We start from the raw sequence: 26086 nt of genomic DNA on the forward strand, positions 1-26086 counted from the left end.
GTTCTGGGCACCGCATTTTAAAAAAGATGTGGAGAAATTGGAAAGGGTCCAAAGAAGAGCAACAAGAATGATTAAAGGTCTTGAGAACATGACCTATGAAGGAAGGCTGAAAGAATTGGGTTTGTTTAGTTTGGAAAAGAGAAGACTGAGAGGGGACATGATAACAGTAGGAGGGAGAGAACTTGTTCACCTTAGCCTCTAAGGATAGAACCAGAAACAATGGGTTTAAACTGCAGCAAGGGAGGTCTAGGTTGGACATTAGGAAAAAGTTCCTAACTGTCAGGGTGGTTAAACACTGGAACAAATTGCCTAGGGAGGTTGTGGAATCTCCGTCTCTGGAGATATTTAAGAGTAGGTTAGATAAATGTCTATCAGGGATGGTCTAGACAGTATTTGGTCCTGCCATGCGGGCAGGGGACTGGACTTGATGACCTCTCGAGGTCCCTTCCAGTCCTATAATCTATGAATCTATGAAAAAAACTCTAGACTCCATAAAATCCTTCACTGTACAAATTAAATGAACAGAATAATTAAGAAAGCTCATATTTAATACTTATTTTAAGAGAAAGGAGAATTCCCCCATCTATATAGCAAGAAATAACTCCATATTTTTTAAAAATTGTAACATTTAGTCTCCCTGATGTGAACGATGCAAACCGAATTACACACCATTAGTTTGAAGGGTGGTGTGCCCAGAGTATTTACAAGTGGGCAGCACACTGACCACAGGCTATGGTAATATTGGGAACAGCCTCAGACACAACAGTTTGTGTGTCCATCTGTGTAAATATTACTGCAAGTCATGCTGCCTCCTTATTGCACTGTATGTTGAAGACCTTGCCTTTGCTTTTACATACATTATGTAAAGTGCAACGGACAGGTATTATACTAATGCCTTGTTCACCCTTTCCCCTTTCATTCCCTTTGTCCCCCATTTTTTCCTTTTCACACTTTGCCACAGAAGTTGGGAGGTGGGTGTGTAAGAGGAGGAAACAGATAAAGGGGATAAAAAGGAAAAATGATAAACTGAAAAAATAAAAACAACAAATTAAAAAGTTTTCATTTTCCAGATTCATTTAAAAAACTGAATTGTAATAGATTTTTGCAAATTTTTCTTATTTAGAAACCATTAGGAAAGGGATAGATAATAATACAGAAAATATCATAATGCCACTGTATAAATCCATGGTACATCCACACCTTGACTACTGTGTAGTTCTTGTCATCCCATCTCAAAAAAGATATAGTAGACTTGGAAAAGGTACCGAGAAGGGCAATAAAAATGATTTGGGGTATGGAACAGCTTCCGTATGAGGAGAGATTAAAAAAACAGGGGCTTTTCAGCTTGGAAAAGAGATGACTAAGAGGGGATGTGGTAGAGGTCTATAAAATCGTGAATGGGGTGGAAAAAGTGAATAAAGAAGTGTTATTTATTCCTTCACATAACACAAGAACCAAGAGTCACCCAAAAAAATTAATAGGTAGCTGGTTTAAAACAAACAAAAGGAAGTACTACTTCACACACCACACAGTCAACCTGTGGAACTCATTGCCAGGGGATGTTGTGAAAGCCAAAACTATAACGGGGGTCAATAAAGAATAAGTTCATGGAGGATAGGTCCATCAATAGCTATCACCCAAGATGGTCAGGAATGCAACCCCATGTTTTGGATGTCCCTCACCTCTAACTGCCAGAAGCTGGGAATGGGCGACAGGGGATGGATCACTTGATGATTGCAGGTTCTGTTCATTCCCTCTGAAGCATCTGGCATTGGCCACTGTCAGACAGGATACTGGGCTAGAATGACCTTTGGTCTGACTCACTATGACCCATTGTTACGTTCTGAGAAAAAAAGGCCGTTGTGGGCACATGGGTTCCTTCAATAGCTCCTGCACAGTTTAGGAATTTAAAATGCTTAAATCCATAAATGGACTTTTTCACATTAGCCACATTGATCACATGCCCTTGAAATACTATCTTTTCTCATGTTCATCTCCAAAGCAACGGTACCCAACACAGACTGGTACCCATTTGACTGATAACTATCTGATGTTGTCAGTTTCTAGAGGGCAATCACTGCTCTCTTTCCCACAACAATCAGAGCTCTCAACCTAATGATAGATGCTGTAAAGTCAAGGATAGCTTACCACATGGCTGCAAAATGTTTCCTTTCCTTCCTATGAAGCCACAGCTGCTCAATCAGGTTTCAAGGACAGTTCATCAGTCTAAGGTAAGAACATAAGAACGGCAGTACCGGGTCAGACCATAGGTCCATCTAGCCCAGTATCCTGTCTACCGACAGTGGCCAATGCCAGGTGCCCCAGAGGGAGTGGACCAACAGGCAATGATCAAGGGATCTCTCTCCTGCCATCCATCTCCATCCTCTGACAAACAGAGGCTAGGGACACCATTCCATACCCATCCTGGCTAATAGCCATTAATGGACTTAACCACCATGAATTTATCCAGTTCTCTTTTAAACGCTGTTATAGTCCTAGCCTTCACAACCTTCTCAGGTAAGTAAGTTGACTGTGCACTGTGTGAAGAAGAACTTCCTTGTATTTGTTTTAAACCTGCTGCCTATTAATTTCATTTGGTGACCCCTAGTTCTTGTATTATGGGAATAAGTAAATAACTTTTCCTTATTCACTTTCTCCACATCACTCATGATGTTATATACCTCTATCATATCCCCCCTTAGTCTCCTCTTTTCCAAGCTGAAGAGTCCTAGCCTCTTTAATCTCTCCTCATATGGGACCCGTTCCAAACCCTTAATCATTTTAGTTGCCCTTTTCTGAACCTTTTCTAGTGCCAGTATATCTTTTTTGAGATGAGGAGACCACATCTGTATGCAGTATTCGAGATGAAGGCGTACCATCGATTTATATAAGGGCAATAATATATTCTCAGTCTTATTCTCTATCCCCTTTTTTTAATGATCCCTAACATCCTGTTTGCTTTTTTGACCGCCTCTGCACAGTGCAGAGAACTATCCATGATGACTCCAAGATCTTTTTCCTGACTTGTTGTAGCTAAATTAGCCCCCATCATATTGTATGTATAGTTGGGGTTATTTTTTCCAATGTGCATTACTTTACATTTATCCACATTAAATTTCATTTGCCATTTTGTTGCCCAATCACTTCATTTTGTGAGATCGTTTTGAAGTTCATCACAGTCTGCTTTGGTCTTAACTATCTTGAGCAGTTTAGTATCATCTGCAAACTTTGCCACCTCACTGTTTACCCCTTTCTCCAGATCATTTATAAATAAGTTGAATAGGATTGGTCCGAGGACTGACCCTTGGGGAACAACACTAGTTACCCCTCTCCATTCTGAAAATTTACCATTAATTCCTACCCTTTGTTCCCAGTCTTTTAACCAGTTCCCAATCCATGAAAGGACCCAACCTTTTATCCCATGACAACTTACTTTACTTAAGAGCCTTTGGTGAGGGACCTTGTCAAAGGCTTTCTGGAAATCTAAGTACACTATGTCCACTGGATCCCCCTTGTCCACATGTTTGTTGACCCCTTCAAAGAACTCTAATAGATTAGTAAGACACGATTTCCCTTTACAGAAACCATGTTGACTATTGCTCAACAGTTTATGTTTTTCTATGTGTCTGACAATTTTATTCTTAACTATTGTTTCGACTAATTTGCCCGGTACCGACATTAGACTTACCGGTCTGTAATTGCCGGGATTACCTCTAGAGCCCTTTTTAAATATTGGCGTTACGTTAGCTAACTTCCAGTCATTGGGTACAGAAGCCGATTTAAAGGACAGGTTACAAACCTTAGTTTGGTCTAGACCAAAAGTGGATCTCCAGAAAATGCAGGTCACTTTCAGGTACTGAATGGATCTGGCTTGGGTAGGATGTGTAACCATTGCTGCAATAACTTTGTGAATTACTGGTGTCCAGCTCTGTTGAGGTAGGTCTGGAACATCCCCCTCCACTTGGCCATAGCAAATGCAGATGCCTTTCAACTATTTTTCCAAAGCTGAAACAAAAATACTTCTTGCTGAGCAAATAGTGAGAGCTGTTCATTCTGGCTTCCATTTTGAGATGACAATTTGGGAATTGCACTAGATCCAGGGATGTAAAGGACTATCTTTGGGGAACTGTGGGAGTTTGACCTGATCTCCCACAAGTCCTTTCACAATTTCCCGCAAGCTACTGCTTCAGAGAGCTGTTCTGGGATCTGTAGGATAAGTACACAATAGGCAATGAAACTCTTTTGGAAGCAATATAATTTAGTGGATCAAGCACAGGTTTACCGTTCAGTAAATCTGGATTCTAGTCTCAGCTCTACTGCTGGATGGGTGATCTAGGGCCAGTTTCTTTTCCTCAGTGTCCCCATCTGTAAAATGAAGATAATGATACTTACACCCTTAGGAAATTGCTTTGGGATCTACTAAAGAAGAGGGCTATGTAAGACCTAAATATTATTATTACAGTATTACCGGCTACCACTGGGCAATTCCTTATGGAACTACATCTATATTAGCTCCTTCAAGCTATGGTACACCTATCTGCCACTCTGCTGTACTTGAATTTCAGGGGGCATAGATCAGAATTTACAGGCTTTAGTAGGATGAGCTCCACAGAGGCAGGATGTAGAACTGTCTGCATGTGCCCCTGCAAAATAAGAAGGAAGCACAGAGCAGGGAATACAAACTTCTGGGTGGAGTTATTTTAGATCACCTACTTTCTCTGCTCCTTGTGGGGTAAGAGAGAGAGAGAGGGAGAAAGGGAAAGGGGGGGTGTCAGGATAAGAGCAAGGAGAGGTTGGAACCAGTTTAGAGCAGCAAGGGAGACCCAAAGGGATAAATACTGCAATAAAGGGAAGAGTGGGAGGAAAGTGTCCCAGTTTGTCATTATGAAACAACCTCCCTTAACTCCCAACAAAATACTTCCCTGTGGCAACCTCTGTCTCCTTCCAATCACAGTGTCCCAGTTTTTACATTGAAAATCCGATCAAGCAGCTAATGAGGATTTGAGGATGTGGATATTGCTACCTGCAGCCCCATCATTTACCAACTTCCACTGCACCAATTGCCAATGGCACCAATTTAATGATTGCCACTGCTGCATTACACTCAAGACAATTGTAGCTGAAAACATTTTTTTCTAGATCTTCTGCTATCACATAAAAAGTATCTAAGTATAACTGCAAAGTAAGTGTGGTCCCACCAAGTAACTGCAAAATTGTCTACATGACATGTTAGCCCCATATATTAAATGATGACTGGGCTAAGTGTGGCAAAGTAAATACCTGACTAGCGGGTCTGGGAGAATGCCTGAATAGTGGGCGTAAATTTTATCTTGAACAATATCCCTTGAACAATTGTTGACACTTAGCTAGTTGTATTTTACTTGTAACATTTCAACATTTGCCAAAGAGATTTTTTTTGCACTATATGTAGATGTCTGGGGTGTTATTATCACTCTACCCACAAGCCTCAGTCCAGTAATAACCCTGCTCCTGGCAAAATCCAGTCTTTTCTCATCTCTGAGCCTGTGCTCATCCCTGTAATATCATTTAATTAATCCACAGTTAACTGAGACTCCTTCCATGAATCAATGATGTCCTTTCAATCCTTGTTAAAGATTTTCATTTTTGTAAATTTATAGTGTGTTGTCAAAAATTAACTAACATTATCAGATAAGTGAGGAATGGACTTGATGAAGCAAAAAAAAAAAAAGAAAGAAAGAAAGAAAAAAGATCCCCTTCACTAAGAACCACCAGGCTTAAAGAAGGCTTTCTATCTGCTGCCTACATCCATACTTGAGGCTTTGCAAACGAAAATGGCGTATTTGGCATCTTGAAGCCTATGTGCCAGATCTTCATCTTGTGTAAACTGGTACAGAACTGTTGAAGAGAGTGGAGCTACACTGTCCTTACACCAGCTAAGGATCTGGCCCTACCTTCTTTCTACACTATTGATTAGACGGTAGTAGTTCATAAACTTCCACTGGGAGAATAAAGCAGAGGAACTTTCAGAGATGTGTAGGCTTGTGAATCTTTTTAATATAGGTTTTATACACATTTTCAACAGGTCAGATCCTAAAATCTCAAGTCAGTTCTTACTCAGCCTTACTCAGGGAAACTTCCATTGAAGATGGCTATATAAATACGACACACACTCTCATGTGTGACAATGTTTGGCATATCTTTAACTAACAACTGTGAGTTAATCAAGTTTTTAACTGAACAGGATTCAAAGGACAACTGTCATTAACAAAATAAAATGGCCATAACGTTTTCTACATGTCAAAGCTTTCTAATTGTGTCTGACTTGTAAAAACAAAAGCATATGGATGCATTAGAAGACAAAATATTGATAAACTTACCTGTTTACTTTCCTAAACACCTTGATGTTTATTCATTGTTTATTTACTGAAGATAAATACAAGGCATAACACATTTTAAGACAATTTATTAAAATGATCTAGTGCATAATAAGGACTGTACACTGTGCATACCAGGCCCAATCCAAAATCCCAGGTTCAAACATCCTTAACTTTAGGTTCAGATCTAATCCTAATATATACACCATACAGGTATTTTATTTGAAACCATTTCTTTCGCCTTTATGCTGTTACATTTCTAGTCTAAACTTTCGTAATATTGCATGCACAAAATTGATTGTATGTGCCGTCACTGTGATTGTCTGCATCAATTAAGCATGCAAATCTGCAAGCAGTTTTTGCAAGTTTTCAAGAATGTAGACCATTATCATTTATGTGTAAACCTTTGTTCAGTACAGTCATATATTTGAAATTGTACTTATTTAAAATCCACGTGTAAATCTATATAAGCTGCATAATAGCTTCACAAACAGAAAAGATAGTCTTCTTGTTCAGGCATGAGAATGGGAGATCTGGTTTCTATTCTCAGTCCTGCCACAGACTTCCTGCATGACCTTGGGCAAGTCATGAACTGTAAGCTATCTAACAGCAAACTGAACCACATGTGAAGTGGAGATCGTAATCCCTACCTGGCAGGGCTATTGTGAGGTTTAATTCATTAGTATAATATGTGAAGGACCTTGAGATAAGCAGATGAAAGGTACGATCTAAGTACAAACTGTTATTAATAGTATTATACATACAGTACCTGCACACTCCAAACTCCATTTAAAGAGCAGCAGAATCATGAAAAGTAACAATACAAACAAGAACAGGAGTACTTGTGGCACCTTAGAGACTAACAAATTTGTTAGTCTCTAAGGTGCCACAAGTACTCCTGTTCTTTTTGTGGATACAGACTAACACGGCTGCTACTCTAATACAAACAAGGTCATTTAGAAATGGTGAGTGAAACGTATCCCACGCAAACAGACACAGCAAAGGACATGCACGATGTCCCCAGAATAGTTGTGGTGCCCGAGTAGGAGAGGGCATAAGAGTAATTAACCTTTATTGCTCTATTTCATGGATTTTAGGGCTTGTCTTCTTTACGAAGTGTTGTCACACATGTCAGCATATTTGTGAAGATCTATGTAGCTAACCTGAGGCTGACCACAACCACACAGTCAATGTAGGCCAGGATGATTCATGGTCAGCATCACATCAACCAGTCATGACTATGCTGAGTGTGATTTGTTCTGTTCTTCACAGACCACAAAGTTGTGGTCAGCATGGTGCCATCTCACTTGATTTACACAACTGTGCTTAAGTACTGTAAAATGTTACACTGGTCTACAATTTTTGAGACGTCGTCTGCTTCAGAGATAAAATGTGCTATTTATTATGTATTTTGATGTGCTGAATTCAAATATGACAATTAAAACAACTGATTGGCTACTGTTTCTAAGATATTTAAGTTTTTACATTTTATGTCTATCTATATTGTGTAGATAGTAGAGTTTTAATCATAAATTGTAAACCTAGGTCTTTTCATGTGTTTATGGTTGCTTTACATGATAATATTTCACCTGTCCTGTTTATGTAACACTTTAAAAATCAGCAAAAGGGTTATATAAATAAAATTTATTATGAAACAAAAGGCAAAAAACTATTATGTCATAGTTTAGTCCTATTCAGTGTCTACTCGGCGCTTCTTGGCTTGTCTCTTGTATTCATTAAATGGAGCATCTCTTGTCACTGTCCAGCAATAGTCTGCAAGCATTGATGGGCTCCATTTGCCCTGATAGCATTTCTCCATTGTTGCAATGTCCTGGTGAAATCACTCTCCGTGTTCGTCGCTCACTGCTCCGCCGTTCAGTGGAAAAAAATCTAGATGAGAGTGCAAAAAATGTATCTTTAGTGACATGTTGCAACCAAGGCTTTTGTATGCCTTGAGGAGGTTTTCCACCAACAACCTGTAGTTGTCTGCCTTGTTGTTTCCAAGAAAATTTATTGCCACTAACTGGAAGGCTTTCCATGACGTCTTTTCCTTGCCATGCAGTGCATGGTCAAATGCATCATCTCGAAGAAGTTCACGAATCTGAGGACCAACAAAGACACCTTCCTTTATCTTAGCTTCACTTAACCTTGGAAATTTTCCACGGAGGTACTTGAAAGCTGCTTTGTTTTGTAAATGGCCTTGACGAAGTTCTTCATCAGACCCAGCTTGATGTGTAAGGGTGGTAACAAAATCTTCCTTGATTCAACAAGTGGTGGATGCTGAACACTTTTCCTCCCAAGCTCCAATGACTGTCAGAGTGGCCAATCTTTCTTGATGTAGTGGGAATCTCTTGCACGACTATCCCATTTGCAGAGAAAACAGCAGTACTTTGTGTATCCAGTCTGCAGACCAAGCAAGAGAGCAACAACCTCCAAATCGCCACAAAGCTGCCACTGATGTTGGTCATAGTTTATGCACCTCAAAAGTTGTTTCATGTTGTCATAGGTTTCCTTCATATGGACTGCATGACCAACTGGAATTGATGGCAAAACATTGCCATTATGCAGTAAAACAGCTTTAAGACTTGTCTTCGAATCAATGGAAAAGGAGGGCCAGTGAGGGGGGAATAGAACTCAGGAATAGGTTTGAGTGTTTGGATAACGAGGTAGAGGGGCAGCAGGTGGTGACTGAAGGTGGGAGGGTGGGGAAGAAGAGAAGAGCTGCTAGTCCGAGAGAGAGGGGGGAGGAGTTGATGGAGACAGCACCAATTATGGGCCACCAGAGGATACAGGAAGGCATAAGGGGGAGCATAAGGGAAGATAGGAGCAGACACAGGTCAGGACTAGAGGGATCGGAGACTAGATTACTAGATCGCACTGTTGCCAGGCGACGGCAGGTGTATGTAATTGGAGACTCTTTACTGAGGAGATTGGACAGGCCTGTGACCAGGGCGGACCCGGAGAACAGAAGGGTGTGCTGTCTACCGGGTGCAAAGATACGCGATGTGGACCTGCGGTTGAAAAGGATCCTAAAAGGAGCAGGTAAGAACCCCTTGATAATCCTTCATGTAGGAACGAATGACACGGCTAGGTTCTCGTTAGAGAGAATCAAGGGAGATTATGCCAGGCTGGGGAAGACTCTCAAGGAGATAGAGGCTCAGGTTATCTTTAGTGGGATTCTGCCTGTTCCGAGGGAAGGGCAGCAAAGGGCTGATAGGATTGTGAGGATAAATAGTTGGCTAAGGGAGTGGTGCTATAAGGAGGGCTTTGGGATGTATGGCCACTGGGAGGCTTTCGGGGACAGACACCTGTTCTCGCGGGATGGGCTTCACCTGAGTAGGGAAGGAAATAGACTTCTGGGAGGGAGGCTGGCTCATCTTATCAAAAGAGCTTTAAACTAGGAAGTTTGGGGAGATGGTTGGGAGATGCACAGTTAATCTCCACGCCAGTTTCCGGTATTGAAAAGCTGAGTGTAATAAGAGGAGACATAGCCGGGGAGATGAGATTGGACATAGGAGGGACAGGGGGGACGAACACAAAGAGGCCCGCAACATACAGTGCTAGTAATGGGAGACAGGCTAAACGACATACATTAGGCTGTTTGTACACCAATGCGAGAAGCCTAGGTAATAAAATGGAGGAATTGCAGCTCTTGGTCCGAGAATTGAAACCGGATATCGTAGGAATAACTGAAACGTGGTGGAATGGCGGTCACGACTGGAACGCAGGTATGGAGGGGTATGCGCTGTTTAGGAAAGACCGGGATAAAGGTAAAGGTGGGGGGGTGGCATTGTATGTCAATAGTGAAATAAGCTGTAAAGAAATAATAGTGGATGGAATAGATAACACAGAGTCCGTCTGGGCGATACTCAAGCTGGGTAAAAGTACTACTAGAGCCTCTCCGGGGATAGTGCTTGGGGTGTGCTATAGACCGCCGGGATCGACCCAGGATATGGATAAGGAATTGTTTAATGTATTAAGGGAGGTAAATACTAATAGAAACTGTGTAATTATGGGGTACTTTAACTTCCCGGATATAGATTGGGGAACAAACGCTAGTAGCAATAATAGGGCTCAGATGTTCCTAGATGTGCTTGCGGATCAATTCCTTTATCAAGTGGTAGCTGAGCCGACGAGGGGGGAGGCCATTTTAGATTTGATTCTGGTAAGTAGTGAGGACCTTGTTGAGGAAGTGGTAGTGGGGGACAACTTGGGCTCCAGTGATCATGAGCTAATTCGCTTTAAACTAAATGGAAAGAGTACCAGAATTAAGTCAAAGACTAGGGTTTATAATTTTAAAAAGGCCAATTTTAACGAATTAAGGGGACTGGTAAGGGAAGTGGATTGGGCAAACGTATTAAGGGACCTAAAGGCAGAAGAAGCCTGGGATTACTTTAAGTTAAAGATGCAAGAGCTGTCAGAGGCCTGTATCCCCAAAAAGGGAAAAAGATTACTAAGCAAGAGACTTAGACCGAGCTGGATGAGCGACCGGCTGAAAGGGGCGATTAGGAAAAAACAGAAAGCGTACAAAGAGTGGAAGAGGGGAGGGATCAGTAAGGAAACTTACCTTAGTGAAGTCAGAGAATGTAGAGATAGAGTGAGAAAGGCCAAAGGCCGGGAAGAGTTGGACTTAGCGAGGGGAATTAAAAGTAATAGTAAGAGGTTTTACAGCCATATAAATAGGAAGAAAGCAAAGAAAGAAGAAGTGGGACCGCTGAAGACTATAGCCGGAGAGGAGATTAAAGATAATCTAGGCATGGCGCAATATCTCAATGAATATTTTGCATCGGTGTTTAATGAGGCCAATGAAGGTATTAGGGATACTAACACCATTACAGAGGGGCATACGGGATGGGGGATTACCGCATCCGAGGTAGAAACAAAACTAGAACGCCTTAATGGGACTAAGTCGGGTGGACCGGACGATCTTCATCCGAGAATATTGAAGGAATTGGCGCGGGAAATAGCAGGCCCATTAGCGACTATATTTAATGAATCTGTAAACTCGGGGGTAGTCCCGTTAGACTGGAGAATAGCCAATGTGGTTCCTATTTTCAAGAAAGGGAAAAAAAGTGACCCGGGTAACTATAGGCCTGTTAGTTTAACATCAGTAGTGTGCAAGGTGCTGGAGAAGATTCTGAAAGAGAAACTAGTTGAGGACCTTGAAGTTAATGGCAAATGCGATAAATTACAGCATGGTTTTACGAAGGGCAGATCGTGCCAAACGAATCTGATCTCCTTCTTTGAGAAAGTAACAGACTTATTAGATAAGGGAAATGCGGTGGACCTAATATACCTGGATTTCAGTAAAGCGTTTGATACAGTACCCCATGAGGAACTATTGGTTAAAATGAAAAACATGGGGATCGATATGAAAATCCAGAGGTGGATAGGGAATTGGTTAATGGGGAGAATGCAGCGGGTCGTATTAAAGGGTGAATTGTCGGGTTGGAGGGAGGTTACTAGTGGAGTGCCTCAAGGTTCGGTTTTGGGACCCATCTTATTTAATCTATTTATAACTGACCTCGGGACCGATTGCAAGAGTGGGCTGATAAAGTTTGTGGATGATACGAAGGTGGGAGGAGTTGCAAACTCGGAGGAGGATAGGGATACTCTGCAGGGAGACTTGAATGAGCTTGTGAATTGGAGTATCAGAAATAGGATGAAATTTAATAGTAAAAAGTGTAAGGTGATGCACTTGGGGACGAATAATAACAATTTTAGTTACAAGATGGGGATGCATTGGTTAGAAGTAACGGAAGAGGAGAAGGACCTAGGGGTCCTTGTGGACCGCAGGATGACTATGAGTCGGCAATGTGACGTGGCGGTGAAAAAAGCCAATGCGGTCTTGGGATGTATTAGGCGAGGTATATCTAGTAGAGATAGGGAGGTCCTGCTTCCATTGTATAAGGCGCTGGTGAGACCTCATTTGGAGTACTGTGTGCAGTTCTGGTCTCCAATGTTTAAAAAAGATGAACTCAAACTGGAACGGGTGCAGAGAAGGGCGACTAAGATGATCAGAGGAATGGAAAACCTATCGTATGAAAAGAGATTAGAGGAGCTTGGGTTGTTTAGTCTGACAAAGCGAAGGCTGAGGGGGGATATGATTGCTATCTTTAAATATATCAGAGGGGTTAATACAAGGGAGGGAGAGGAATTATTCCAGTTTAGTACTAATGTGGACACGAGAACGAATGGATACAAACTGGCCGGGGGGAAGTTTAGGCTTGAAATTAGACAAAGGTTTCTGACCATCAGAGGGGTGAAATATTGGAACGGCCTTCCGAGGGAAACGGTGGGGGCGACGGACCTGTCTGGTTTTAAGATTAAGTTGGATAAGTTTATGGAGGGAATGGTTTAATGATAAAACATAGTAGCCAAGGAAAACCAAGCAATGGTACATGAACAGCATAATGGCCAACAAGGGTCAGGCTAGAGACTCTTGCCTATATGCTCGGGGTATTACTGATCACCATATTTGGGGTCGGGAAGGAATTTTCCTCCAGGGTAGATTGGCTGAGCCTCTGGAGGTTTTTCGCCTTCCTCCGCAGCATGGGGCAGGGATCACTAGCAGGAGGGTCTCAGCCGATTGAAGTCACTAAAACACAGGATTGGGGACTTCAACGGTAGAGTCCAGGGAAGGGTCTTGCGGCCTGCAGCATGCAGGGGGTCAGACCAGATGATCATAATGGTCCCTTCTGACCTTAATGTCTATGAGTCTATGAGTCTATAATGAACAGTCTCCACTCATCTGGATCGTGAACGATGTTGAGGGTTGCCATAACACCATCAATGTTGTTGCAGGCTACAAAATCACCTTCCATGAAGAAGAATGGGACAAGATCCTTTTGATGGTCACGGAACATGGAAACCCTAACATCACCTGCCAGGAGATTCCACTGCTGTTGTCTGGAGCCCAACAGCTCTGCCTTACTCTTGGGTAGTTCCAAATCCCTGACAAGGTCATTCAGTTCACCTTGTGTTATGAGGTGTGGTTCAGAGGAGGAAGATGGGAGAAAATGTGGGTCCTGTAACATTGATGGTTCAGGACCAGAAGTTTCATCCTCTTCCTCTTCCTCATCTGACTCAAGTGAGAATGATTCTGGTGCATCAGGAACCGGCAGTCCTTCTCCGTGGGGTACTGCGCGTATAGCTGATGGAATGTTTGGATAATGCACAGTCCACTTTTTCTTCTTTGACACATCTTTCCCAACTGGAGGCACCATGCAGAAGTAACAATTGCTGGTATGATCTGTTGGCTCTCTCCAAATCATTGGCACTGCAAAAGGCATAGATTTTCTTTTCCTGTTCAACCACTGACGAAGATTTGTTGCACAAGTGTTGCAGCATATGTGTGGGGCCCATCTCTTGTCCTGATCTCCAATTTTGCAGCCAAAAGAAAGGTGATAGGCTTTCTTAACCATAGTGGTTATACTGCGCTTTTGTGATGCAAAAGTCACTTCACCACAAACACAGCAGAAGTTATCTGCACTGTTCACACAAGTACGAGATATCTCTGCTCACTTTGGCTAAACGGAAATGTGTCCCTTTGCAAAATCAAACACTGACAAATAAGAGAGCACAACACTGTATGATTTCTAGAGCTGATATAGGGCAATTTGTTCAGCAGAGTGATGTAAGCTTCGTTATGATTGCATCATCCATGACTCCTAGGAATAACATGATGCAATTCATATCATGTATGACGCAATACCAGCTTCAGATTGCATCATTCATTGTTTTGCCTAAAAAGCAAGTATTGTCCAAACCCAGTCATAGATTTATTCATAGATCCAGTCAAAGATGTATTTTAGTCATTTCTGGTTTAAATTGAGATCCCTGCCCTTTATAACTCACTTATCCTCCGCCATTCCCAAGTCAAGGGTCGTATATAGTGACCCAATAGCATATCTTGAAAACTAGAGCCAATCAACAATTTTAAGCATCATTTTCGTTCTCTGTGACCCAGAATTAAAGTTTGACTACATTTATTTCAGAAGCATTTTGGTTGTAGAGCAGTGCAAGCCAGCCCTTACTCTTTTTCTTCTCATCAAACCACAACTCAGGCAGTGTGTATTAGTGAATAATGTGAGAAGTGAGGTTTTTTTTATCCACGAAAACTATGCACAAATAAATCTGTTACTCTTTAAGGTGCCACCAGACTCCTTGTTGTTAGTGTGATGCACTGGCATTCAGAGACCTAGGTTCTATTTCTGGCTCTGCCACTGGCCTATTGAATGACCTTGGGCAAGTTACATCCTCTCTCTGTGCCTCAGTTTTCCCATCTGTAAAATGAGGATAAAGATACTGCTCTCCTTTGGAAAGTGCTTGGACATCTATGAATGAAGAGTGCTATATAACAGCTAGTAGTTTTTGTTGTTTCAGTTGCCTCCCTTTTTAAATAAAATGGAGTCAGACTTATGCTCTCTTTACTAAATTTTAGGGGCATGGTCTCATGTGGGCCATATAAATCTGAATACATTATGCGAGAAAATATGTTCCTTTGCATAATGACCTTATTCTGCATCTTGACTGTATGTGGAATTCATACTGACATGTATAGAAATATTGAGTGTGGATTGATTAAAGTATTTGGCCCAAATTTCAGATGGAATCTGGTAAAGTGCTCAGCTGTAATAAAATATTAGGCATTGGGTCTAATGTACCAAACTTCCATTTTTATTAGCAAAGTCATTCCTAGTGATAAACAAGCCAAAACAAAGCCTTTGAAAAATCCTAATGACTTTTATTTCTTTATAACTCAAAAACATTGTATGGCTTTTTATTCCAGAGCTGAGTTTCTATTTGGAGGGAAATTTCAGCATAAGAACATTGACAAAAAGTAGAGGCTGATGATGGAAATACTGACCCATTTAACTTTAAGGATCTCTGTACAAAAGGAAAATGTTTTGATAATTTGCAGCAGTGCACACCCCTAATATAGGTGCACTCCCCCTGTGTAAAGCAGAGTTTAAAGCATGCAATTTAATCTAGTGAATTACCAAAGTAAACCACATTGCTGTAAAACACACTTTCCATCAGTGAAGCACATCTACTCTAGGTGTTTGCATCAGTTCAGCTACCTTGGGGTAGTTACACTTGTGCAAATTTCTCTAATGTAGACAGGTCATCAGACATAAAGTTAAGTGTAACCCCCAGGTTCCTTAACAACACTCACAGACTTCAATTGATCCAGTTCATTATGTCTCAAACTGGACAAACTATTTGCCGCAAACAGTTTATTCAATTAATCTAGTCCCCTTTTCTGTTTGCCAGTTATTCACACACTTGATTTTTTACTAATTTGCATGCTATTCAGAGTTACTCCATGAATGGCTTAAGCACACCTATTTAACCCTGTGAACTGTTCTCCACATCTATTGCTTAGAGTAGTAACTATTCATACTTCACTGTCCAGGGCAATTATAGATTGTAACACTGAGCCTAAGTAGCAGGGCTGGGCACTGGGGAGATATTCAGGGAGGTGTCTTGTAGGTAAGTCTTCTACTTCAGGCAGCACAACACGGAGGCTACTTGCTTGGAGTGTTCCCTTATGTACCTCTACCACCTCCAGTCAGATGAGGAAGGACTGGATCTGTACAACAGACTTGTGTTCCTTCTGGTTCACCATACTAACCACGAGCGGCAGATATCATAGGCTGGGAGAGGTTGAGCCTCCCCAAACAGCCAGGCATGGCCTCGCCCATGCTCCATCTTCAGGCTCACTCCTGCCAGTTCTCCGGTCCCTGTGGTGTGGCCCCGGTTCAGGCTGGAGCTGGCGCTGGGGCCGCAGCACAGGGACAAAACTCTCAGATCATGCTTAGCCTCAAAGGAAAGGGGGAAAGTAGCCTAGGGCTAAGAACTGAACCCTGCAGGACCCTACTAGAAACATACCCATTCGATGATGATTCCCCATTTACAATTACATTTTGAAATCTATCAGCCAGTTTTTAATCCATTTAAAACAGGGGTCTCAAACTCAAATCACCACGAGGGCCACATGAGGACTAGTACATTGGCCCGAGGGCCGCATCATTGAAACTTTTTCATACAATGATACAAAAGTATAGTAAAAAATGAAGAGTAATATAATATGCTATTAAAAGTCAATGTATTAACTTTTTAAACTTTAATGCGAAATGTCACTGCTAAGTTTGACAGTCATTTCATTTTTGGCCACTTAGCTGGCAGCGTTTTGCATCCCCCAGAGCATCAATATTAGGCTTGATATCCTGAGACTAAACCAATCTCAGTGATGCTTGCAAATTGTACCACATTCCATACAAAAAAACTATACTAAGAGAATGTTAAGACTGCACAGTTAAGCACATGTGCCAAAATTAGGGTTGCACACACAACTTTTTCTCTGCCCCTTTGAGACTATGTGTTATCATGTAACCTTCTAATTACAGGGTCACATACTGTTTCTCATATAATATATACCTTTTTTCTACACCCTTAAATTGTATAGTATCTTACAGTGATTTTTCTACTGACTTTTATTGCGTTGTTACAGTAGCCCAATATATGCTTACTAGCAAAGGACCTGCCACTTAGCCACTCAAGTTTATGGTAAGTATGAGTGACGGTGGGCAAATGTGTGTTGTGATGGGAAGCTGCATTGATTTGTGCCTGGGTTGTGTTGTGCTGGGAGATTTTGGTTGATTTATGTTGGTGGCAAATAAGGGGTGTGTGCTGGGGTGAGGGGCTATCTGTATTTGGGCTTGCTGGTTGTGTTGTTGTGTAGGTGGTTGTGCTGATATGTGAGGTTGCAGCTAGCCACAAGGGTGTGGCAGTCGGGCCAAGTAATCCACCATCTGTGAAGTCTCTCTCTTACAACCAATGAAACTGTAGCATGCAAATTAGCTATTGAGTAAGGGTGGTGATTGGTTGAGTTATCTCTGCTATCACAATGGTCTAGTACTCTGGGCACAGCACAGATATGCACCTTTCTGTAGTTGTACACCACTTGTCAAGTCAAAATAGCTGAGAACTTCAAAATTGGTTGGTTACAGACTGCAAACCCCCACTCCATCCCTTCCATGAGGCACCGCCCAGGCCCCGCCTCTTCCCACCTCTTCCCCGCCCCCATTCCAACAAAGTTTCCACCTTCCTCAAAGTCCCCACTCCAACTCCACCCCCTCCCTACCCTTATTCCAACCCCTTCCCCAAATCCCCGCCCCGGTCCCGCCTCTTCTCTGCCTTCTCCCCTGAGTGCACCGTGTCCCCGCTCCTCTCCCCTCCCTCCTGGAAAGTCCTGTTTGGCAGCGGGAAGTACTGGGAGATAAGCGGAGGAGTGGGAACACAGCGCGCTGGGGGGATGAGGTGCGGGGGTGGGGGGTGAGGGAAACTTGGCTGCTGGTGGGTGCAGAGCACCCACTAATTTTTTCCCATGGGTGCTCCAGCCCCGGAGCACCCACGGAGTCGGCGCCTATGGCGGGCCACAGGAAATAATTCTGTGGGCTGCGTGTTTGAGACCCCTGATTTAAAATGTTCAATGTTGATTTTGTATCTTTCCAGTATCTTAATCAAAATGTAATGTGGTACCAAGTCAAATGTCTGCTTACAGAACAGAAGCCTAAGCATATGACATTAATACTATTACTTTTATCAACTGAAGTTGTAATCTCATCAAAAAATTATATCAAGTTCCCAAGTGCACTTCACAGGGACCCTCCTCAATTGCAGAAGAGAGGGCTGGATTTGCTCTTTTGTACTATGTAATTAGTCACCTAGGTCACATGGTATTGCTTTTGTTGCCTGATCATAGTACAGAAAAATCCTGAATATAAATGCCTGTTTAGCAGAGTGAGTGGAAGAATCAATATCCCTTTCTATGTCTTGTAGTTATTTTTTTATTACACCTGCTGAAACATGACTTCAAGCAAGTGAGACAATAGACATGTACTGCCTGTGGCAGATAAGAAAATTTTGATCTATGGGCCCAATTCTGAACAAGCAAGCAAAGGCCAGATGAAACAACTCTACTTGCTGGAAACTGAGTTTCAACACAGCAAGGCTGAGGGAAGGAATTCTGAGCCAAAATCAGTGATGATGCTGTGATAGTCACCTGTGCAATTGCCTGCTGTGACATCTCCCTCCCATGTGGGATTCGGCTATGTGAATCCATCATGTGCCCAAACACACTGGCTATGTCCTGGTTTGTGGTGACCCACTTCCCCTTCCCACTCCTCCTCCCTCTTCAGAGATCCATCTTGGAATTTATGCAGGCCATGGGGGTGGTATGGAGCTCCCTCATACAGATTCTCTGCAGATTTGTTCTTCAGAACAGCAGAAATGCATAGCACCCACTCTGGCCTTGTGTGGCCACGCAGATAAGGGCCGCCAACAGTCCCTTATTACAAGGGATATCCCTTATTTTTTTATCTCTGTACAACAAGATCGGGAGTTGAGTGCTGCTAAAAGCAGCAAGAAATACCCCTGATGAATGTAGGTGAGTACCGCTTCTTGTTGTTGTTATTATTATTATTATTTTATTAATAATAATAATAATTAATAATGTCGGGAGGAAGGCTGGGGTGAGAGTGCTAAAAAACAGTCCCTTATTTTTGAACTACAATGTTGGCAACCTTACGCAGGCCATTTCAAGATTTGCCCCATTTCAATTTGGTTTTGAGTAGAATTCCTTCAAGAATTATGCAAGTTTGTCCATTGATTTCAAAGGGAACAAATGCAGACCTTTCAACTGCAAGTTTCTTGGGGCAAAAACCCGTCTTTAAATTTTCTGTAACGTGCCATGCACACCTACTGTTCCGCAGAGCTAAGAAAAATAATACCAAAACTAAGTTATGAATATAGAAACTTAGGATAATAGTTCCAATGTGAAATCCAGCTTCCTTGGATGGGTGGGCACACATTTTGAACTTAGACAGGTAATTTCATAGGTAGAAGAATCAAAGCTAGAGAGGAGAATATTGTCTACTTCCTTCCCCAGTCTGAAAGATATTACCTAAAGGTTCCCAATCTACATGGCTCTTAAAATAATTTGTTTTTGGTTGAGTCAATGTCTTTCATGTATTTTTTGCTAGTCATCTGTCAGCTGAAAAACTTACTGCTTGTCCTCTAACACATATCTCCTTAATTTTTGCCTCCCTCTTATTTATAATGAAATAGATGTAATAACTAGTATCCATTAACACTTAAATAGCACCTTTAATTCAAGATCTCAATGTGCCTTAAAAAGTAGATATTATTATCCATCTTTCATCTGGGGAAATTGAGACAGGGAGAGATTTAGTGACTTGTTCAAGGACACGGGACAAGCCAGCAGCAGAGTTAGGAATAGAAGTCAGGTACCCTGCTTTCCAGTCTCATGCTCTGCCCATTAGTTGACATTCCCAGTCCATTATCTCTGTAATTGTATTATTTAACTTTGTAAAAAAAAATGTTGGTACGGGGATGAAGTTGCTATACAAGATGCCATACAAATGAAGGCTGTGTTTGCATTGTGCTATTTATCTTTAAAAGGATGTATTTAAGAAGATGTGAAAAGCTAAGTAAAACCTTTCCTCCGCTTGCCAGTTCACATCCTGGAAATGATACTCTGATAAATGTCAGTGCTTGTATGTCTCCAGTCAAAAGATCAGACAGGGTCACTGAAAAGCTAAAGAATGTGATTTAAATGGCAAAAATCTTTCCCCATTTATATGAAAAATAGAACTAGGGAAGATTTTCTTCCTGTATCCTATGATTAAGCTTTTAAACGTTACTGGGGAACAGCAGGCAGTTGTTAACATCTCTAAAGATTGGTCTGTTTATGTATAATGCAAAAATAGTATTTAGAGTATTCGCCCAACCTGTGTAGGAAGGGGCTGTTCACTTTAATGAGGGCAAGGCCTAGCTACAAAGAAGTGATAATGGAGATGCCATTGACAACAGGGATACATGCAGAAGCCACAAAGATTCCTCCTTTTATCTCCAGACAGATCACAAGAACAAGGATTCTTTCACATATAGAAAGAGACAATTGCTAAGTACTTGAGGAAGTTCTCTGTCCTGGCTAGTGGTGAGCTCAGAATCTTTTTGTTCATGCAAAAAAAAAAAAAAAAAAAAAAGCCTCACATATATAGGCATCATCATAATTATAGAATTAAGCAAAAATTCACCCTACTACTCACTCCCAAAATGTGTCCTGCAAATTTTCTGCAGAAGCTAACTGACAAATTGTTGCCTTTTTAGTTCAAGCCTATAAAACATCTATATTTTTTCTCCTCTCCAATTAGATAATCTTTATTTTTTATTCATCTCAGGTCTAGCTGTGTCACTTTGACCTCTTTGTGAGGCCTGGGTAAATCCTGAAGATTCTGGGCCACAATTCTTAAGAAGGAAACTTCAAGTTCTTTCCGCTTCACTTCCCCTTCACATGTCTGAGGCAGTTAACGTTGCTGCCCCATAGTTTGTGTGGCAGGAGCTGTGTGCTAGCTGTGGCACCTATTGTCTGCATTTTTCCTCTCGTTAGTCTCCTTGACCTTTTATTGTCTTACTCCTGCAGTGTCAGGTCAGACTTAGTGTAGGTCTCCCTTCACCAAGGACCCCTTTCCTTTCGTGGATCACTAAACAGGACAATTGCTCTATCCATCTTTTCAGGGCCTATTGTGGAGCCCCCCCTGAGCTGAGAAAGGTTTGATTCACTGGGAAACCATTTTGGTCAAAGAGAAGCCTGACTATGTGTCCTTTTAGGAACTCTGTCTTAATCACTGACTTTTTTATCTGGGATATGAAGAGGATTCAGGAGATCAAAAGGTTTGGGAGTACATGGGTTTGACCACATTTTTCCTGGAAATAATGGGAAACCTCCACTGAAAAATGAGCTCTGTTACAATGGGCAAACAAGAAGGAAAGCCACATAGTGTTCCCAGAGCATTCTGAATCATCAAACCTTCAATAGGTTCCATAGAGAGGGGGAAAAAATAAACAGAAAATGTAAATGGAATGTAATAATTAATGGACCTAAAGAAACAGACTCATTTGTTTTGCGCATAATTGAAAACTTAAAAAGAAAAGTCAAAGGAAATCAATACAGCAAATGAAGAAGCCCAAAGACTGGAAGTTCAGTTTAGCTGACCATGCACTGGACATGTATGTGGTCAATTGGAATTTGTTGCTCTAAGAATTGCCCGTCACCTTTAAAAGTGAAGAGATTTCTCTTTATAATTTCAGCTTCAGCTTTAGTCCAAAGGATTTCCCAGGGATATGAAAAGGTATTTAAAACTGGCTAAATCATTGTATTATAACTATTCAATTCTTTGACAGCCTTGGCAGTGTCACTGGATGTATGATCAACCCCAAACAGAGTTCTCTGCAATGTACTGCATGCTCCTGGCTATAAAAGTTCTTGAGAAACCTGGTAAATCTCAAACTTTTACAATCACTAGATACCCTGAAAAATCACAATCACAAATTGTTATTGGTTCTTTTTTCACACATTCTGAGCACCCACATTTCCCACTTAGGCGACTTCTTTAAATATGAATGTAGGTACCTCACTTTAGGCACCCATGTCCAGAAAGGGTTTGGTATTAGGTGCTTAACAAACAAGTAAGGATACCAAAATCCCTTTTCCCAGCAGCTTACAGTCTCTATAGAGCCATTTTTATCTTCTAATGACTCGATACATTTTCTTTTTAATGAACTCTGGATCTATCTCTATTACATGGTTAATCTTCCCCACGCCTTGCCTACCCAGGGCTTTTTTTCCTGAAGAATTCCCTTTTTTTCATATGTTTTTATTAATGAAGGCTCAGCTTTTAAAAAGCATCCCGATTTAGGCAAACACTTAAGCATGTGTTTTACTTTTAGCATGTGTTTAAATCCCTTTGAGGTCAATGTGACTTAAGCAAATGCTCAGAGTTAAGCACATGTTTAAGTGCTTTCCTGTGTTAGGGACTGATACAAAGCCCAGTAAATGTGATGACATCTCTTCCTTTGACTTCAGTGGGCTTTGAATGAGGACTAGAGTCAAGAGCTATCTTCAAGCAATGGCAAAATCATGTTCCCAGTCTTGAAGGGCACAAAGTGCCACCATCTTGATCCCTGAAAAATTCTGACAGAAATATGTGCTTGTGGAATTTTAGCAGGTGGTTGGGAGAGATTATGGACAGAATGAGAAAATTCCTAGAATTAATATTTTTGAACCTTGATATTGCCTCATTGAACTACAGAGAGATCTTTTTGATATTTACACTAAGAATAACATACAGAATGTTTCGTTCTTTATAGGAGTGACAGGACAATAATATCTATTGTGTCTTTTGTGGCATCCCAATTTCTCTATCAGTTCAAGTCGTAGACCCCATTGACAGTGTTTTGTTATTATTTTCAGACCAAGTGGTTCTGGTTCCTACCAGTCCTGGAGGCACTGCAATACCAGATCAATGCATGGGGTGGACAGAGAAAGCTCCTATTCCATCCCCCTGTTTCAAAAATCAATTTAATATACAGTCCTCAAATAAAGGACATATCAGATATTAAACTGATAAGAACAGATACTATGCTTGATCTTAGCTCGCATTTGCATCTGAGAGGAAGAGAAAAAGTGATCCAGGCATGTCCCATTGTCCCTGGAATGCAGAAATACCTGCTTGAATTCTTCACTCAGAGAGTCCTCAGTCCTGCCCCTTAATGGCATTAAATGTCCATTTACTATGAAGAGTTGCAAAATATATGGGGGAAATGTAGCCAAAGAAAAAATAGGCATATCCACAGACCTATTGGGACAGAAATCACTGCAGACTCAGAACTCCTGGACTGGGCAGGAGGGGTGGGGGTTGGTGGGAGGGATGCTATAGAAATATGTTCAGTTATGTCTTGGGAATCCCTTTGGAAGATAGGGAGCAAGATCTCGTGTAGCCCAGCTCTTCTGGCTGCTGAGAGTTCTACTTCTTTGATGCTTGCTTGATAAAGAGAATTATGCTGAGCTGGTCTAAGGGCCTGGTCCTGAAAGGTTCTGAGGACCCACAATTGCCACTGGTTTCAGCTGATGTTCCATCTATATTTTGTAACATATACTCCATCTGCCACAGTGACTAAAAATGTCTGCTTCTTTAATTACTGGCCAAAGAACTCATCTACTTCCCTTCATTACAAAAGACTTTTCTCCTTATTTAACAACTATCTGGAGGATTTTTTAAAAATATGGAACGGATCTTGACGCTCCTTGAGGTTTTTCAGTATCAGAGATCAGAGAAATATAGTAATCTGCACTGTGAGGAAATGTATGAGAAAATTCAAGGCAATAAAAGCTTACAGTAGGCACTGCATGATATTGGCTTAGAAGTCTGAATTTGAAATACTATATTAGTCCTATATTAATGGAGTGTATATTTGAGAATTTCCTTGTTAGTCCTGCATTCCTTTGAACACCCCAAACTCCCATTGAAATTAATAGGAGTTTGGAGTGTGAAAAGAATACAGATCGGGTTATTAAACAGGAAAATGTCAGACATACATATTTATCCTAACTCCCCCAGCCTTGTGTAAATGCATTATAATAGGATCTTTACATGAGCAGTTGTAGCAGTAAACCAGGGGATTTTTAGGACAAAGATAGCTTCTTTCCATATGTGCGAACAGTGCCTTGCAGACTGTGGGCACTTCAAAAATACAAATAGTATAATTAATTAATTAATTTGCACAGTGCCCAGAAATTTGCTAGGTGCCCTACAGAGTAAATTAGAACAAGACATGGTCTCACTCCTGAAAAGCTTGCGATGTAATTTTAGATATGGCACCATGTGAGGATGGCACCCAGTAGTGGAGGATGGGGTAAGGAAAGATAAGAGTTATGGTAATAAGATACTACAATATAATAATAATAATAATAAATAATAATGTGCACATCACAATGAAGTACACAGTATATATAGTAATATAGAATGCTACATAGAATAGGAGGCCCTGTAATGCCTGCTGTCATTAAAGTTGCAAAACAAACCTGTTTAACATGCTCAAAAAATCCCAAAATATTCATTGTTTCAGCTAATATTTTCCATCCTTGGGCCCCATTCTTCAATGAAATTTGCTAACATAGACCCCTGTGTCCATGGGGAGCTAATGAGATTCTACATGGGATTCTAGCAGATCCCAGAACAGGAGTCTCTGGCCAAAGGTGAACATTTCAAAAAGCTGGAGGAAAATACCAGCCATTTTCTAGTTCTGTGAGAGTAAGGGGGAAAAAATGAAAATTCACAGTCAAAAACATTATAATCATTTTTAGACAGGCTTTAGCAAACAACAACTGCAAAAGACTGAAGTTTGAAACTTGAAATTTTGCATCAATATAGTTCAGCTTCTAACTGAGGAATAGTGAGTTGAATCAGTTTACGTGGGAGCTGTACTGAGCCCTCACTGTATTTGCTGGGTCTAAGACAGGGGTCAGCAACCTACGGCACGCATGCCAGACACAGAACGCAAGCCGATTTTGAGTGGCATACTGCTGCCTGCCGCGGTCCCGGCCCCCAACCCCATTCAGCCCCCCCACCCACCACTCTCCTGCAGCAGCCAAGCTTCCCCCAGCCCCCGCTTCTTCCCCCCGCGTGCTGCTTTCCTGCCCCTTCCACTCCCTCTCCCGGCCGCCAATCAGCTGATGGCCCTTGCGAGGGGGAGGGGGAGGAGTGGCAGCCTGCTTGCTGCTCCATAGAGGAGGCAGAGAAGAGGTAGGGACGGGGCCTTGGGGAAGGGGGTGGAACAGGGCATATCCCTTCCAGCCCCTTGCCATGAGCCGCTCAGGGCAGGGGGCTGGGAGCACCCCCACGAGCCAAGTACCCCAGCCCTCTGCCCTGCACCTTCACACACCCCCAGCCCTCTGCCCTGACACCTGAACTCCCCCCCACACCCAGCCTTCTGCCCTATACCCCCCCACACCCCGGCCCTCTGCCCTGACCCCTGAACCCCCCCACATCACCACTGTCCTCTGCTCTGACCCCTGAACCCCCCCCACACACCGAGCCTTCTGCCCTGATCCCCTACACACCTCCAGCCCTCTGCCCTGACCCCTGAACCCCCCCCCAGGTCTGGGGTCCCGGCTGCTGGCCCCTTGCCATCTGGCATCCCAGCCGCAGGCCCCGCTCAGCCCGCTGCCGGCCTAGGTGAACAGAACACCAGGCTGGCAGTGGGCTGAGCAGGCTGGTGGCATAAGATCAGCATTTTAATTTAATTTTAAATGAAGCTTCTTAAACATTTTGAAAACCTTGTTTACTTTACATACAACAATAGTTTCGTTATATAATATAGACTTATAGAGAGAGACCTTCTAAAAAATGTTATAATGTATTACTGGCATGCAAAACCTTAAATTAAAGTGAATAAATGAAGACTCGGCACACCACTTCTGAAAGGTTGCCTACCCCTGGTCTAAGAACTCTAACATGATTAAGTCAATTACTTGCAAAGGTAGAAAATGGTGGGGGGGGGGGAAGAGGGCAATGCAGCATAAAGTTTTCCTGATAAAGTCAGAAATTTCCAATGACCAATACTGCTCCTATAATATTAATTCTGTTATGTTGCACACTCAACTTAAACTGTGCCTTGCTGCAGGTATGCATGTTTTCTAGTCTTCTGTCCTAGGTACAGTGTAAGCTTTAATATATTATTCTTTGTGATATAATTTATACAATAAAATGTAAAATGTACAGGATGTGAAACAGAGCTGAGTTATTACTCCCATTTATTACTGTTATTTGCTAACTGTTCACAGTGTGCTCACCCTGTAA

General features: G+C 41.8%; 1 non-coding gene across 1 annotated transcript; it reads right to left on the reverse strand.

Moving 5' to 3' along the window:
* Positions 1 to 22709: 22709 nt before the first annotated feature.
* On the reverse strand, positions 22710 to 22905 carry LOC128837542 (U2 spliceosomal RNA). The gene has a single exon (XR_008444980.1). It is a non-coding gene; the product is annotated as a U2 spliceosomal RNA (small nuclear RNA).
* Positions 22906 to 26086: the final 3181 nt, after the last annotated feature.

Source organism: Malaclemys terrapin, chromosome 4 (genome assembly GCF_027887155.1).
Source record: "Malaclemys terrapin pileata isolate rMalTer1 chromosome 4, rMalTer1.hap1, whole genome shotgun sequence".
NCBI lineage: Eukaryota > Metazoa > Chordata > Testudines > Emydidae > Malaclemys > Malaclemys terrapin.